The sequence below is a fragment of the Bombina bombina genome, chromosome 7 (genome assembly GCF_027579735.1).
Source record: "Bombina bombina isolate aBomBom1 chromosome 7, aBomBom1.pri, whole genome shotgun sequence".
Classification (NCBI taxonomy): Eukaryota; Metazoa; Chordata; class Amphibia; order Anura; family Bombinatoridae; genus Bombina; species Bombina bombina.
Window position 1 is genome coordinate 493,503,818 of NC_069505.1, and position 17,085 is coordinate 493,520,902.

Here is a 17,085-nt window from a genome sequence, read left to right on the forward strand (position 1 = left end):
CTGATCCCCCCCAAAACAGCTCTCTACGCCTCCCTCTCAGCCTTATTGGGGGCCATCTTGGGTACTGGCAGCTGTCTGCCAGTACCCATTTTGAACAATCAAATGTTAATTATTATTTTTTTTTAATTTCTGTAGTGTAGCTCAATCGCGCGCCCCCCCCCCCCCCCACCACCTAAATCACACAAGGGCTTTTTTATTTGTCCCACTTTGTGTTTTGGGGACACATTTTTCCGTAGTGTAGCGGTTCCCACCCGCTCCCTCCCCGTGCCCGCGCCCGCCCCCGCCCCCTCGTGCACGTGCGCACGCCCGCCCGCCCCCCCGGACTCCCCCGCCCACGATCCCGCCCCCCTCCCCATGACCAGGGCCATCGATGGCCGCCACCCACCTCCCATACCGGCTCCCACCCACCAACGATACCGGCCATCGATGTCCGGTGCAGAGAGGGCCACAGAGTGGCTCTCTCTGCATCGGATGGCCGTGAAAGGTTATTGCAGGATGCCTCCATATCGAGGCATCACTGCAATAACCGGAAAGCAGCTGGAAGCGAGCAGGATCGCTTCCAGCTGCTTTCCACACTGAGGACGTGCAGGGTACGTTCTCAGGCATTAACTGCCTTTTTTCTGAGGACGTACCCTGCACGTCCTCAGTCGTTAAGGGGTTAAAGGGGCACTGAACCCAAAATGTTTCTTTTGTGATTCAGATAGATCATGCAATTTTAAGCAAATTTCCAATTTACTCCTATTAGCAATTGTTCTTCGTTCTCTTGCTATGTTTATTTGAAAAAGAAGGCATCCAAGATTTATTTATTTTTGGTTCAGAACTCTGGACAGCACTTTTTTATTGGTGGATGAATTTATTCACCCATCAGCAAGAACAACCCAGGTTGTTCACCAAAAATGGGACGGCATCTGAACTTACGTTCTTGCATTTCAAATAAAGATACCAAGAGCATGAAGAAAATTTGATAATAGGAGTAAATTAGAAAGTTGCTTAAAATGCCATGCTCTTTCTGAATCACAAAAGAAAAAATGTGGGTTCAGTGTCCCTTTAAAGATGATAATCCCTTGGTGACCTGTTGGAGTATGGTGCTTCCTTCTTATGGTGTCTTTAAAATGTGATATTCTTCTCCTCTGTGGAGTATGGTATCTTTATCTTTCTATAGGAGATGGTGAACGTCTTCTGTACACTGTTTGGTGATTTCGTTCTCAATGGAGTATGGTATATTCCTTTTATAGAAACAATGATGTACTTCTCCTCTGTGGAGTATGGTAAATTTTTTCTTAAAAAAGGGGAAGTATGGTAGAAAACTTTTTCTTGAGCTTGTTCCTTTGTCAAATCTTAATCCCACTGTAATTTACATTCAAATCCTTCAGTAATATAATTATTACCTCAGTTATGCTGTTGTAGTAAGTCTGACAGATTTGCCGCAGACTTACTACAACAGCATAACTGGGGTAATAATCATATTACTGAAGGATTTGAATGTAAATTACAGTGGGATTAAGATTTTACCTTGTACAGCAGCCCACGGCAAAAAAAAAATTTGGCTAAGAGGTGACGTTTTCACCTCTTAGCCAATAGCCGTGCGGTAAATCCGGCTTGGCGCCCATGGGAGCCGGATTTACCGCACGGCTATTGGCTAAAAGGTGAAAACGTCACCTCTTAGCCAAAAAAATTTTTTTGCCATGGGCTGCTGTACAAGGTAAAAACGGCGATCGATTAAATCAAATAAAGGAGCTTTCTACATGAAGTATCTTATACTTCATGAATGAAGTTTATTTGTTTCAATAGTAAATCCTAGCGTTTGTAAAACGCTAGGATTTACTTTCACTTTAACACAAATAGGGGTTAATTCCCCTCAACGCTCTCAACATACCTCATATGTTTGAGATCAAAAAAGGTGAGCATTATTCTATCTATTTGTGCTACACTGTATACTAGTATATTCACACTGCACCATAAATTGTTTTCTGTTTATGTTCCCTCCCTTCTATGAGCGCTGCAATCTGGGACCCTTATTCCTCACCCCTACAAACTTTTTCCATTGATGATAGTGGAATTTCCAGATATAGCTGCTATTGAAATACCGTATTTTACGCTCCATAAGACGCACTTTTTCCTCCCTTAAAAGTAAGGGGAAATGTCTGTGCGTCTTATGGAGCGAATGTGTGTGTGCCCTGGAGCCAAATCACCAAGTGCAGGTGCAATGTTCCCTCTAGTGAGTGCAGCAGCGCATTGATTTGATTGACACTGCGCACAAAAAAGAAAATGTATGCTTACCTAATAAATTTATTTCTTTTTGGATACGATGAGTCCACAGATTTCATCCTTACTTGTGGGATATCGCCTCCTGGCCAGCAGGAGGAGGCAAAGAGCACCACAGCAGAGCTGTATAAATAGCTCCTCCCTTCCCTCCCACTCCAGTCATTCGACCGAAGTTAGGAAGAGAAAGGAAAAGCCAAGGTGCAGAGGTGTCTGAAGTTTAACAAAAAAAATAACTAACTTGTCTCATTTAGAACAGGGCGGGCCGTGGACTCATCGTATCCAAAAAGAAATAAATTTATCAGGTAAGCATAGATTTTCTTTTCTTTTTTAAGATACGATGAGTCTACGGATTTCATCCTTACTTGTGGGATACAATACCAAAGCTATAGTACACGGATGAAAAGGGAGGGACGAGACAGGGAACCTAAACAGAAGGCACCACTGCTTGAAGAACATTCCTCGCAAAAACAGCCTCAGCCGAGGCAAAGGTTTCAAATTTGTAAAATTTGAAAAAAGTGTGAAGAGACGACCAAGTTGCAGCTTTGCAAATCTGCTCAACAGAAGCATCATTTATGAATGCCCATGAGGAAGCCACAGCCCTAGTGGAATGAACCGGAAATCGTTCAGGAGGCTGCCGTCCAGCAGTCTCATATGCAAAACGGATGATACTCCTAAGCTAAAAAGAAAGAGAGGTAGCCGCAGCTTTCTGACCCCTACGTTTCCCTGAAAAAAACAACAAACAAAAAAGACGTTTGTCGGAAATCCTTAGCAGCTTGTAAATAAAATTTTAAAGCACGGACCACGTCTAAGTTATGTAACAGACGTTCCTTCTAAGAAGAAGGAATAGGACACAAAGAAGGAAGAACAATCTCCTGGTTAATATTCTTGGTTGAAACAACCTTAGGAAGAAATCCAGGGTTAGTACGTAACACCACCTTATCTGCATGAAAAATAAGATAAGGAGAATCATATTGTAATGCTGAAAGCTCAAATACTCTTCGAGCAGAAGAAATAGCAACCAGAAATAACATTTTCCAAGATAATAACTTAATGAATAGGTTCAAATGGAACCCCTTGGAGAACACTAAGAACTAAATTTAAACTCCAAGGAGGAGCAATAGGTCTAAAAACAGACCTGATTCTAGTCAGAGCCTGACAAAAATTTGCACAGTTGCAACAACTGCTAAACGCTTATGTAACAAAACAGATAAAACAGCGATCTGACCTTTAAAGGAACTAGCTGACAAACTCATCTCAAATCCGTCTTGGAGAAAAGACAATTCCTGAGAATCCTAACTCTACCCCATGAGTAGCCTTTGGATTCACACCGATAAAGATAATTGCACCATGTCTTAGGGTAAATTCTTCCTAGTTACAGGCTTACATGCCTGAAATAAGGTATCTATGACCGAATCAGAAAACCACCAAATTGATAAGAGTAAATGTTAAAATAAATGTTTAGTTTATTATGAGAAGAGGCAGGATTTGAACCCTGAACCTACAAGCTCAATAGATTACAGTCTTAGTCCACAAAACTATATAGAGAAAGCTCTCAATCTCCAAACAGTCAGTTGCATAGAAACTAAACTCAGGTGAAGGAAGGGTCCCAGATGAGAAGATCCTTCCCCAATGGAAGTGTTCAAGGTGGTAGATGACAAGTCCACCAGATCGGCATTTTAAATCCTGCGAGGCCACACAGGAGCGAAAAAGATCACTGATGCCTTTTCCTGTTGGATTTGAGCAATAACCCGGCTGAGAAGAGCAACCGGAGGAAACAGATATGCTAAACAGAATGACCAAGGAACTGCCAAGGCATCTATCAGCTCGGCCTGGGAGTCCCTGGACCCGGATCTCGGGAACTTGGCATTCTAATGATATGTCATGAAATCCAACTCCGGCCAACCTCATTTGAGAATCAATTTTGAAAAAATTTATGAAAAGAATTTCCCAGTTGTCCACCTAGGATGAGGATCGCTGACAGATGGAAAGAATGAGCCTCTACTTACTGGCTCATCTTGACTACTCTGACCATCGCTGAGGAACTCCTGTTCCTCCCTGACGAACGATGTAATACACCTTTTTTTAAGTCGCCCAATTGGAATCTGAGAATTGGGCCGAAGCCAACTGAGGCCAGGCCTGAAGGACATTGAAGAACGCCTACAGCTCAAGGATATTGATGGTAAGGAAAGACTCTGTCTGAGTCCATATCTCCTGGGCCCTGAAAGAGTCCCAGACATCTCCCCATCTCAAAAGACTGGCGTTCCCTATCATAGTCACTCAATAAGGACTGTGAAAGCAAATCCACTGGGATAGATGATCTAAAGACAAAACATCATTTAGGAAAGACCCTCATCTCTTGTTCAAGGATTATTTGAGTAGATAAATCTGAATAACTCCTAATCCACTGCCTGATCATGCTTCGCTGTAGAAGACAGAAGTGAAACCGAACAAACGGTATGATAACCATAGCCACCAACAATTTGATCACCTCCACACCCTGAGCCACTGACGTTTGAAGGGTGGATTGAAGGGCTCGACATGGAAACCAGAGTCTTCGTCTTTCTGACTGCTGCCAGAAAAAACTCTCAGGGATATAGAGTCGATTAGAGTCCCCAAGAAGGGTACTGTTACAGAAGCATTAGTTATTTTGTTGTGAAGAGCTTATTTCCCAGCAGCAATGCCTGAACCAGCAAGCCAGCGCCTAAGAAGTGCTCCAAGAAAACCGTAACAAGTATCATTTCATAAAGAGTTAACTTTTTTTTTCAGCTTTTAGAAACTATTGCCTAAATACACGTTTGCTGGCCTCAGCTCTAAGTTTAGTGATAACCAATCCCATTGTCTAATCACCTCTGGAGCCAGACTGCTAATTGATAAGATGAACTTGTAAACTTGTTATCTTAAGTACTGTAATCCTATTGTGGCCTGTCAAAGGACAGGGCTCTCTATCTAAATGTGTGATGGGGGATTTTGTGCTTCCCCCCCCTCTCCCCCTGGGAGTGCCCTGTGTGCATGTAACCTTAATAAAAAGCAGGCTGGGCATCCCAGTCCTGAGTTCTTGTTTGACCCTCAATCGCAGCGTTGACTCGTTTCTGTGGGCAGAAGGGTATCCTAGCTGTACTGCAGCTAAGGGAGATTATTCTATATTTGCGAGACTCATATAGAATACTATGGAAAGCAGCTTCTCCCCTCTTTAGCAATAGGGATCCAGGATACTAAGCGGTCCATCTCTCAGCGAGACTAAGGGTAACCGTAACAGGTACCCTTACCTTCGGAATTAAAGAACTCTTTCCCAGATTAACTTTCCACCCATGAGGTCTCAGAAAAGATAGAACAATGTTGGAATGGGACCTTGGCTACTGACAAGATGACGCCTAGATTAGAATAAAGTACCAGCACCTGGGGGTGGATTTGAACTCTCAACCTTCTGCGTTCCAAGCAGCCGTGCTAGCCACTAAGCTATGCCAGAAAGATCGTCCAGATAAGGCGCCATCACAATGCTCTGCAGTCTCAGAACTGCCAGCAGAAACCCCAGAACCTGTTGGAAATTCTGGGCGCCGTGGCCAGACTGAAAAAGAAGGTCACGACCAAAAAATGTTTGCCCAGAAAAATCACAAACTCAAGAACTTGTGACGATTTCTGTGAATAGGAACATAAAGATATGTATCCTGTAGATCCATCGTCGTCATAAATTGACCCTCCTAGATCAATGGAAGGATGGTACGAATAGTTTCCATCCTGAAACAATGTAACTCTGAGAAACTTGCTTAGAGTCTTGAAGTCAAAGACAGATCTGAACAAGAATTCTGCCCCTGTTCCTGTATCAGAACAAGCTAAGTACTCCCATGGAGAAGAGGTCTGTTACACAATGTAAGAACACCTCTCTCTTTGACTGGTCTGCAGAAATCTGAAAGCAGAACCAGACCACTGCGAATTCCTGAAACATTATATATCCATTGTCCAGGGATTCTGAACATCTTGAATCCAAGCCTGAATGTAAACTGAAAATTCTGTCCCCAACAAAATCCGATCCCGATCGGGGTCATGTCCTACAAGCTGTCCTTGCTGCAACAGCAGGTAATTGGATCCCAAGAACTGCAGCTGGTTTCAAACTGCAAAACTTCCGCTTGCTAAACAGCTGAGTTAACTATCAGTTTACTACAGCTGGCCTCTTTCTTTTTTTTAAATCTGGAAAAGAAAAAACCTGAAACCTACGCTCCCAGTTGAAGAACTTCAAGGTAAGAATTTGAAATAAAGGAACTCAGTCAATTGACAGCCTTTATCTTATCCTGGATTCCATACAGGAGAGTGTCTGACCTAAAAGTATCAAACACATCAAACCAAAATGCAGTCCGCTAAGGACGGTAGAAAGTACACAATTGTAAGATATTGTAAACCTTGGTGAACAATCCTTTCCCAATCTTTGTGATAACCCTTGAGAATCTAATTAGTCTCAAACAAAGAAAGTAGATCTCTTAGCTAAGTTGGGAACTACTCCTAAGTAAAGTCTGTTCCTTAACTAAGTCGGTTATGGGAAACATCTCCTTAAGTGGAATACGGATTTTTATACTCCGTATGACTCACAGGACGAACTAGGATAGATTACACCTGTGCGAAGGTGAAAATAATTCCTCTAGTAAGGTTAGTTTCCTCATGGGAGAACCCTGGAACGCATGATATGCAGAGAAAAACTCCAGACGAGTACGCGAGGAAGCACAGGGCATTGCACGTGTGCCCAAACATGTGAACACAATAGGTGAGTGGAATAAAGTGATCATTGTCAACCTATTTCCCATAAAAGGAAAAGTTCAGAAAAAGAGTGTAATATTTTAATAAAATTTAACACAAAAACGGTACTGTAACTTCAAATCCTCTTATTTCAGTGTCAGAAATTATCCAAGTATTATGTTAACCTTGCTGGAAATAGACATTGCTATGTACATTAAAGCAACCCTGTCTTGTGCACACAATCCCTATGACAATTGCAAGGAACCGCAGAGCACTGCATGTGGGTGAGAAAAAAAATCTTTATTTCATGTGTACACTTGTTCCATTTTAAGTACAAAGCTGTATTATACAGTAAACAGCTGAAATGTATCAAATAAAAGGAACCCCACAAAAAACGGTACTGTCTCTTTAACTCAAAAAGAACAATATTTTTGTGCACCTACGTTCCATTCAAAGTCATAATGAATGAAAGACCACATAGCCTTCTGAGCCAAAGAAATAGCAGAAGCTTTCTGACCTTTCTTAGGATCAGAAAAGATAACAAATAGACTAGAAGTCTTTCTGAAATCTTTAGTAGCTTCAACATAATATTTCAAAGCTCTTACCACATCCAAAGAATGCAAAGATCTTTCCAAAGAATTCTTAGGATTAGGAAAAATCAGAAAAGGAGATTCACAAGAAAGAGCAGATAATTCAGAAATTCTTCTAGCAGAAGAGATAGCCAAAAGAAAGGATACTTTCCAAGAAAGTAACTTAATATCCAGAGAATGCATAGGCTCAGAGGAGCCTGTAAAGCTCTCAAAACCAAATTAAGACTCCAAGGAGGAGAGATTGACTTAATGACAGGCTTGATACGAAACAAAGCCTGTACTAAACAACGAATGTCAGGAAGATTAGCAATTTTTCTGTGAAACAGAACAGAAAGAGCAGAGATTTGTCCTTTCAAGGAACTTGCGGACAAACCCTTATCCAAACCATCCTGAAGAAACTGTAAAATTCTAGGAATTCTAAAAGAATGCCAAGAGAACTTATGAGAGGAACACCATGAAATGTAAGTCTTCCAAACTCGGCAATAAATCTTTCTAGACACAGATTTAAGAGCCTGCAACATAGTATTGATCACTGAGTCAGAGAAACCTCTATGACTAAGCACTAAGCGTTCAATCTCCATACCTTCAAATTTAATGATTTGAGATCCTGATGGAAAAACGGACCTTGAGATAGAAGGTCTGACCTTAACGGAAGTGGCCAAGGTTGGCAACTGGACATCCGAACAACATCCGCATACCAAAACCTGTGTGGCCATGACAAACGAACGTTCCATTATGATTTTGGAAATCACTCTTGGAAGAAGAACTAGGGGCGGAAAGATATAAGCAGGTTGATAATTCCAAGGAAGTGACAACGCATCCACTGCTTCCGACCTCTGGGTGAAGAGACCATTCTCCCGGATGTAAAGTCTGGCGACTGAGATAATCCGCTTCCCAATTGTCTATACCTGGGATATGAACCGCAGAGATTAGACAGGAGCTGGATTCCGCCCATGCAAGTATCCAAGATACTTTTTTCATAGCCTGAGGACTGTGAGTCCCACCTTGATGATTGACATACGGTTGTGACATTGTCTGTCTGAAAACAAATAAATGATTCTCTCTTCAGAAGAGGCCAGAACTGAAGAGCTCTGAAAATCACACAGAGTTCCAAAATATTGATTGGTAATCTCGCCTCTTGAGATTTCCAAACCCTCTCCGCTGTCAGAGATCCCCAGACAGCTCCCCAACCTGAAAGACTCGCATCTGTTGAAATCACAGTCCAGGTTGGACGAACAAAAGAGGCCCCTTGAACTAAATGGTGGTAATTTAACCACCAAGTCAGAGCTAGTCGAGTATTGGGATTTAAGGATATCAATTGTGATATCTTTGTATAATCCCTGCACCAAAGGTTCAGCATACAAAGCTGAAGAGGTCTCATGTGAAAACGAGCAAAGGGGATCGCGTCCGATGCTGCAGTCATGAGACCTAAAACTTCCATGCACATAGCTACTGAAGGGAATGACAGAGACTGAAGGTTCAGACAAGCTGAAACCAATTTCAGAAGTCTTTTGTCTGTTAGAGACAAAGTCATGGATACTGAATATATTTTAAATCCCAAAAAGGTTACCCTTGTCTGAGGAATCAAGGAACTTATTGGTAAATTGATCCTCCAACCATGTTTTTGAAGAAAAAACATGAGTTGATTCGTGTGAGATTCTGCAGAATGTAAAGACTGAGCAAGTACCAAGATATCGTCCAAATAAGGAAACACCGCAATACCCCGCTCTCTGATTACAGAGAGAAGGGCACCGAGAACCTTTGAGAAGATCCTTGGAGCTGTTGCTAGGCCAAAAGGAAGAGCAACAAACTGGTAATGCTTGTCTAGAAAAGAGAATCTCAGGAACTGATAGTGATCTGGATGAATTGGAATATGAAGATATGCATCCTGTAAGTCTATTGTGGACATATAATGCCCTTGCTGAACAAAAGGCAGAATAGTCCTTATAGTCACCATTTTGAATGTTGGTATCCTTACATAACAATTCAAAATTTTTAGATCCAGAACTGGTCTGAAAGAATTATCTTTCTTTGGTACAATGAACAGATTTTAATAAAACCCCAGACCCCGTTCCAGATATGGAACTGGCACAATTATCCCAGATGACTCCAGGTCTGAAACACATTTCAGAAAAGCCTTTACTGGGTTTATTGGAATGCGTGAGAGAAAGAACCTTCTCACAGGCGGTCTTACCTTGAAACCTATTCTGTACCCTTAAGAAACAATGTTCTGAATCCAATGATTTTGAATTGAACTGATCCAAACATCTTTGAAAAATCGTAATCTGCCCCCTACCAGCTGTGCTGGAATGAGGGCCGCACCTTCATGCAGACTTTGGGGCTGGTTTTGATTTTCTAAAAGGCTTGGATTTATTCCAGACTGGAGAAGGCTTCTGTACCTTATTCTGACGAAAGGAACGAAAACGGTTAGCAGCCCTAAATTTAGCCTTAGATTTTTTATCCTGAGGCAAAAAAGCTGCCTTCCCCCCAGTCACAGTTGAGATAATAGAATCCAACTGAGAACCAAATAATGTATTACCTTGGAAAGAAAGAGATAGCAATGTTGACTTAGAAGTCATATCAGCATTCCAAGATTTAATCCATAAAGCTCTTCTAGCTAAAATAGCTAAAGACATATACCTGACATCTAATGACATCAAAAATGGCATCACAAATGAAATTATTAGCATGTTGAAGAAGCTTAACAATGCTATACACATTATGATCTGGTACTTGTTGCGCTAAAGCCTCCAACCAAAAAGTCGAAGCTGCAGCAACATCAGCCAAAGAAATAGCAAGCCTAAGAAGATTACCTGAACATAAATAAGCCTTCCTTAGAAAAGATTCAAGCTTCCTATTTAAAGGATCTTTAAAAGAAGTACTATCTGCCGTAGGAATAGTAGTACGTTTAGCAAGAGTAGAGATAGCCCCATCAACTTTGGGGATTTTTTCCCAAAACTCCAATCTATCAGCCGGCAAAGGGTACAGTCTCTTAAACCTTAAAGAAGGAGTAAATGAAGTACCCAAACTATTCATTTCCCTAGAAATTACATCTGAAATAGCATCAGGAACTGGAAAAACCTCTGGAATAACTACATGCGGTTTAAAAACTGAATTTAAACGTTTACTGGTTTTAATATCAAGAGGACTAGACTCCTCCATATCTAATGCAATCAACACCTCTTTTAGTAAAGAACGAATAAACTCCATCTTAAATAAATATGAAGATTTGTCAGTGTCAATATCTGAGGCAGAATCTTCTGAACCAGATAGATCCTCATCAGAGATAGATAAATCAGAATGTTGGCGTTTATTTAAAAATTCATCTGATTTATGAGAAGTTTTAAAAGACCTTTTACGTTTATTAGAAGGTGGTATAACAGACAGAGCCTCCTGAATAGAATTAGAAACAAATTCTCTTACATTAACAGGAATATCTTGAACATTAGATGTTGAAGGAACAACAACAGGTAATGGACTACTACTAATGGAAATATTATCAGCTTTTGAAAGTTTATCATGACAACTAACACAAACTACAGCCGGAGGAACAGTTACCACAAGTTTACAACAAATGCACTTAGCTTTGGTAAAACCGACATCAGGCAGCAACTTTCCAGAAGTAGATTCTGATACAGGGTCAGATTGCGACATCTTGCAATATGTAATAGAAAAAACAACATATAAAGCAAAATTATCAAATTCCTTAAATGACAGTTTCAGGAATGGGAAAAAATGCAAACAGAACAAGCCTCTAGGAACCAGAAGCAAAAAGAAACTGAGACTTAAATAATGTCAAAAAAACTGGCGCCAAGTATGACGCCCACAATTGACAATTTTTTTGGCGCCAAAAACATCTGCAACAAACATGAGCGTCATAGATGACGCAACTACGTGAAAACTCTCGGCGTCAACTATGACGCCGGAAATGACATCATAAACGTCAACAAACGTAATTTTCGCGCCAAAAAAGTCTCGCGCCAAAAATGACGCAATAAATTCTAGCATTTTTTGCACCCACGAGCCTAACAGCCTGCAATTTAGAAGAAAAAAAAATCATAGCCCTCTTAAACAGAAATCTTCATCACTTTTCTGTTGTAGAGTAAATAGTACAAGCCAGCACTATTTTAATATAACAAACTCTTGATAGAATAATAAAAAACTACAACTAACACCACAAACTCCTCACCATCCCCGTGGAGATGCTACTTGTTCAGAGCGGCAAGGAGAATGACTGGGGGGGCGGAGCCAGAGGGGGAGCTATATGGACAGCTCTTGCTGTGTGCTCTCGTTGCCTTTCCCTGTGGGGGAGAATATTTCCCACAAGTAATGGATGACGCCGTGGACCGGACACACCAATGTTGGAGAAAGTCAATATACACGCACACACACACACATATATATATATATATATATATATATATATACACATATATATATAAACATACATATGGGTGTGTATATTATAGATAGACAGTGCTATGATGAGATATAATTGCTCATATTTTATTGATAGGTATTTTTCTAACCTTATGTTGCTTTTTAGACTGGGTACAGCGTGAGGTTGCCAAGGCAGAACTAATTATTGCAGCGGTAACAAAAGATATGTATTACCATTAAAGCACAAACAGTTCCCTTGAGAGCTCGAGTGGCTGGCTGCACATTGCAATTTACGACATCTCAAGGAACTCTGACTGTGAATTAGTTAAACTCAGCTGGCTTTTTGTGTTCCTGTTTAATGCTAAACTACTGAAGAAGGAAATGTACCATGTGCCCAGCATGAGAGCTGCAAAAACACTGCTTCTTACCACTGTGTTCGAAAGGGTTAAATGAAAATAAAAATGTGAGACATCATGGGCTAAGCGCATAATTTAACTGTTATAAAACTGATCTTAAAGGGGTAGAAAGGTAAAAAAATGAAGGGCCAGATAACAAGTGGATTGCTATTTAACGGTTTCGCTAGAGCGCTAATTGCGCTAGAAGTTAACTTCTTGCGCGCGTCAGGTTGCACTGGTATTACGAGTTGTAAATAAAAAATTATTGCTCTCGAGCTTACCCAACAAAAAAGTCGAACTTACAATATCGCAAGAGAAATAACCTAATCCTATTCCATTGACCTAGAAGTCAATGGAAAAAAAAAGGGGGACACACACCCAACTCGTGCGTTAACCCGAACGCATATTCGATTGTGCGCTAACCTGACATGAAAATATGAATATTTCACATTCAAATGATCTTCACATAGCAGAATAGGATTTATGGGGCCAATTTATCATAGTGGAGCGGACATGATACGATGTAGCATATCATGTCCACGGCACATCGATAAATGCTGACAGCATACACTGTCGGCATTTATCTTTGCACAAGTGAACTGCTTGTGCAATGCTGCCCCCTGCAGATTCGCGGCCAATCGGGGTATCAAGCTCCATTAGAGCTTGATAATTCGGCCCCTATGTATTCATATAGATACATGTTTCTGTATATATCTGATGGTATTTTGGTGCAATATATATATATATATATATATATATATATATATATATATACACACACATGATTATATATAGGTATAGATATATATACAGATATATATAGGAATATCTATTTAAAACAACTTAGAACATATTCTTCTATGTGCAGAACATTGGAATGTTAAATATTTACAGTAAATACACAATATAACACTTTATTAAAAGTAAATATTGCATAAATATGTTTTTACATGTTTTATCTAATTAGCTACAAAGGGTTCCAATGCACTTATATATATATATATATATATATATATATATATATATATATATATATATATATATATACAGGGAGTGCAGAATTATAAGGCAAATGAGTATTTTGACCACATCATCCTCTTTATGCATGTTGTCTTACTCCAAGCTGTATAGGCTCGAAAGCCTACTACCAGTTAAGCATATTAGGTGATGTGCATCTCTGTAATGAGAAGGGTTGTGGTCTAATTATATCAACACCCTATATCAGGTGTGCATAATTATTAGGCAACTTCCTTTCCTTTCGCAAAATGGGTCAAAAGAAGGACTTGACAGGCTCAGAAAAGTAAAAAATAGTGAGATATCTTGCAGAGGGATGCAGCACTCTTAAAATTGCAAAGCTTCTGAAGCGTGATCATCGAACAATCAAGCGTTTCATTCAAAATAGTCAACAGGGTCGCAAGAAGCGTGTGGAAAAACCAAGGCGCAAAATAACTGCCCATGAACTGAGAAAAGTCAAGCGTGCAGCTGCCAAGATGCCACTTGCCACCAGTTTGGCCATATTTCAGAGCTGCAACATCACTGGAGTGCCCAAAAGCACAAGGTGTGCAATACTCAGAGACATGGCCAAGGTAAGAAAGGCTGAAAGACGACCACCACTGAACAAGACACACAAGCTGAAACGTCAAGACTGGGCCAAGAAATATCTCAAGACTGATTTTTCTAAGGTTTTATGGACTGATGAAATGAGAGTGAGTCTTGATGGGCCAGATGGATGGGCCCGTGGCTGGATTGGTAAAGGGCAGAGAGCTCCAGTCCGACTCAGACGCCAGCAAGGTGGAGGTGGAGTACTGGTTTGGGCTGGTATCATCAAAGATGAGCTTGTGGGGCCTTTTCGGGTTGAGGATGGAGTCAAGCTCAACTCCCAGTCCTACTGCCAGTTTCTGGAAGACACCTTCTTCAAGCAGTGGTACAGGAAGAAGTCTGCATCCTTCAAGAAAAACATCATTTTCATGCAGGACAATGCTCCATCACACGCGTCCAAGTACTCCACAGCGTGGCTTGCAAGAAAGGGTATAAAAGAAGAAAATCTAATGACATGGCCTCCTTGTTCACCTGATCTGAACCCCATTGAGAACCTGTGGTCCATCATCAAATGTGAGATTTACAAGGAGTGAAAACAGTACACCTCTCTGAACAGTGTCTGGGAGGCTGTGGTTGCTGCTGCACGCAATGTTGATGGTGAACAGATCAAAACACTGACAGAATCCATGGATGGCAGGCTTTTGAGTGTCCTTGCAAAGAAAGGTGGCTATATTGGTCACTGATTTGTTTTTGTTTTGTTTTTGAATGTCAGAAATGTATATTTGTGAATGTTGAGATGTTATATTGGTTTCACTGGTAAAAATAAATAATTGAAATGGGTATATATTTGTTTTTTGTTAAGTTGCCTAATAATTATGCACAGTAATAGTCACTTGCACACACAGATATCCCCCTAAAATAGCTATAACTAAAAACAAACTAAAAACTACTTCCAAAAATATTCAGCTTTGATATTAATGAGTTTTTTGGGTTCATTGAGAACATGGTTGTTGTTCAATAATAAAATTAATCCTCAAAAATACAACTTGCCTAATAATTCTGCACTCCCTGTATATGTGCATGTGTGTGTATATGTGTACATTTGTATTTATGTGTTTATATGTGTATATATGTATTTATGTGTTTATATGTGTATATATGTCTGTAAATACATAAATACACATATAAATACATATGTACAAATATACAGACATATACACCTGAGACCTCCTATCTTTGAGCCCTTATAATGTTTTTGTGCAATTATTTGTTTGAATAATTTTACTAGATTGTGTTATTATGAGGGTACTTTGTAATGTATTTTTGATGTGTTTTGTGACACATTTTAGTTTCGTGAAACAGTTAAACAGAGCTCTGAGGTTGCGGTAATCATTCTAGCATAAATTGCGATTACGCACATGCGTTCCCATTTACTTTCAACTGTTTGCGCTCCACTCGTAATCTGCCCCTAAATGTGCGTTGGGTGCATTTCTATTTGAAATGCACCAAACATTGAAACATTATTAAAAATGCTTCTAGTAAAATGTATTACTGTTTTTGGCAGCATACGCACAAATTTAACCTGCATGCAAACAATCGCAAAAACTTGATAGAGTTGGCGCACAAATGTTTGCGCTCCACTCGTAATCTGCCCCTAAATGTGCGTTGGGTGCATTTCTATTTGAAATAGAAGCATATTTGCAATATACTTGCATTATTAAAAATGCTTCTAGTAAAATGTATTACTGTTTTTGACGGCATATGCACATATCCTATGAAAGCCTGTGCACCAGTATTCAAACAACACACCTTCTCAGAGAGCTAGCGGTGTTGGGTATTGCTTCTAAAGACATGTCATAGAAGCCACTACTGACTCTCTGAGCAGGCATGAACACTGGTGCACAGGTCTTCACAGGATATGTGCGTATGCCACTGAAAAACAGTAAGACCTTTTACTAGAAGTAGTTTTGCTAATTGACGTATATTGCAAAAATGCTTCTTTTTCAAATTGAAATGCACCTATGCAATTTCATTTTTTGACCTTTCTATCCCTTTAAAAGGACATCGCGGTCAAAACTAAAATGCACATAGATGAATTACATCTTTGGATAGAAACGTATTTACAATATACATGTACTGGCAAAAATGTTTCTAGTAAAAGTTATCACTGTTTTTCCTTGCACGTGCATGTAAAGCATAGCTAGATATTCTCAGTGTGCCAGCAGTTTAAGGGGAAGCTGAACCCAAATTTTTTCTTTCATGATTCAGAAAGAGCATGACATTTTAAGCAACTTTCTATTTTTTTCCTATTATCAATTTTTTTTTGTTCTCTTGCTATCTTAATTTTAAAAGCAGGAATGTAAATCTTAGCAGCCAGCCCATTTTAGGTTCAGCACCATGGATAGCGCTTGCTTATTGGTGACTTACATTTACCCACCAATAAGCAAGCATAACCCAGGCTCTGAACCAAAAATGGGCCGGCTCCTATGCATCACATCACCTGCTTTTTAAATAAAGATAGCAAGAGAACGAAGAAAAATTGATAATAGGAGTAAATTAGAAAGTTGCTTAAAATTGCCTGCTCTATCTGATCATTAAAGAAAAAAAAATGGGTTTAGTGTCCCTTTAAATACTGCAGCTGTTAAGAGAGCCAGTGGGGCTTGTATCAGCAATTATGCAAATTGAGTCTTTACCAGATGATACATTGAGCAAGTGCTGTGTTTAAAATGCTGGTGCACGGTGCATACTTAAATACATCTTTGAAACAGCTACAGCTTTTACTAGAAGCATTTTTTTCTAATACATGTATATTACAATAATGCTTCTATACTAAACTGAAATTTACACTTGTGCAATCCAGTTTGGGATGTAATGTTCCTTTAACACATAAAGGTGTTTTTTTATAAAATTAATCACTTGTGATCGTTGTTACTATTTATTTAGCTGCTTTAAAAAATAAAAAAATACCATTAGTACAATCATTAAAAAATATAGGTTTGATTGCTATTAAATACTTACAGTTTTATGTGATTGGGCTAGATTCATAGCAGTCAGAATGCAAAGGAGTCTCGTTGTTTATTTATTTTTTCTAGACGATCGCCAGTGGACGTTCCTGCAATTAACATATATAGCTGTATTAAAGGGATATTAAACAGTCTGTTTCATTGTTGTAATAAAAAAGTGCTAAGCAG

General features: G+C 39.7%; 1 protein-coding gene across 1 annotated transcript in view; it reads right to left on the minus strand.

Moving 5' to 3' along the window:
- The window catches only part of LOC128666837 (uncharacterized), a 231,350-nt gene extending 214,415 nt beyond the window's left edge, over positions 1-16,935 (minus strand). The window contains exon 1 of the mRNA XM_053721639.1: positions 16,913-16,935. The gene's annotated coding sequence lies outside the window, so the exon portion shown is untranslated. The remainder of the gene's footprint in view (positions 1-16,912) is intronic.
- Between the last annotated feature and the right edge of the window lie 150 nt (positions 16,936-17,085).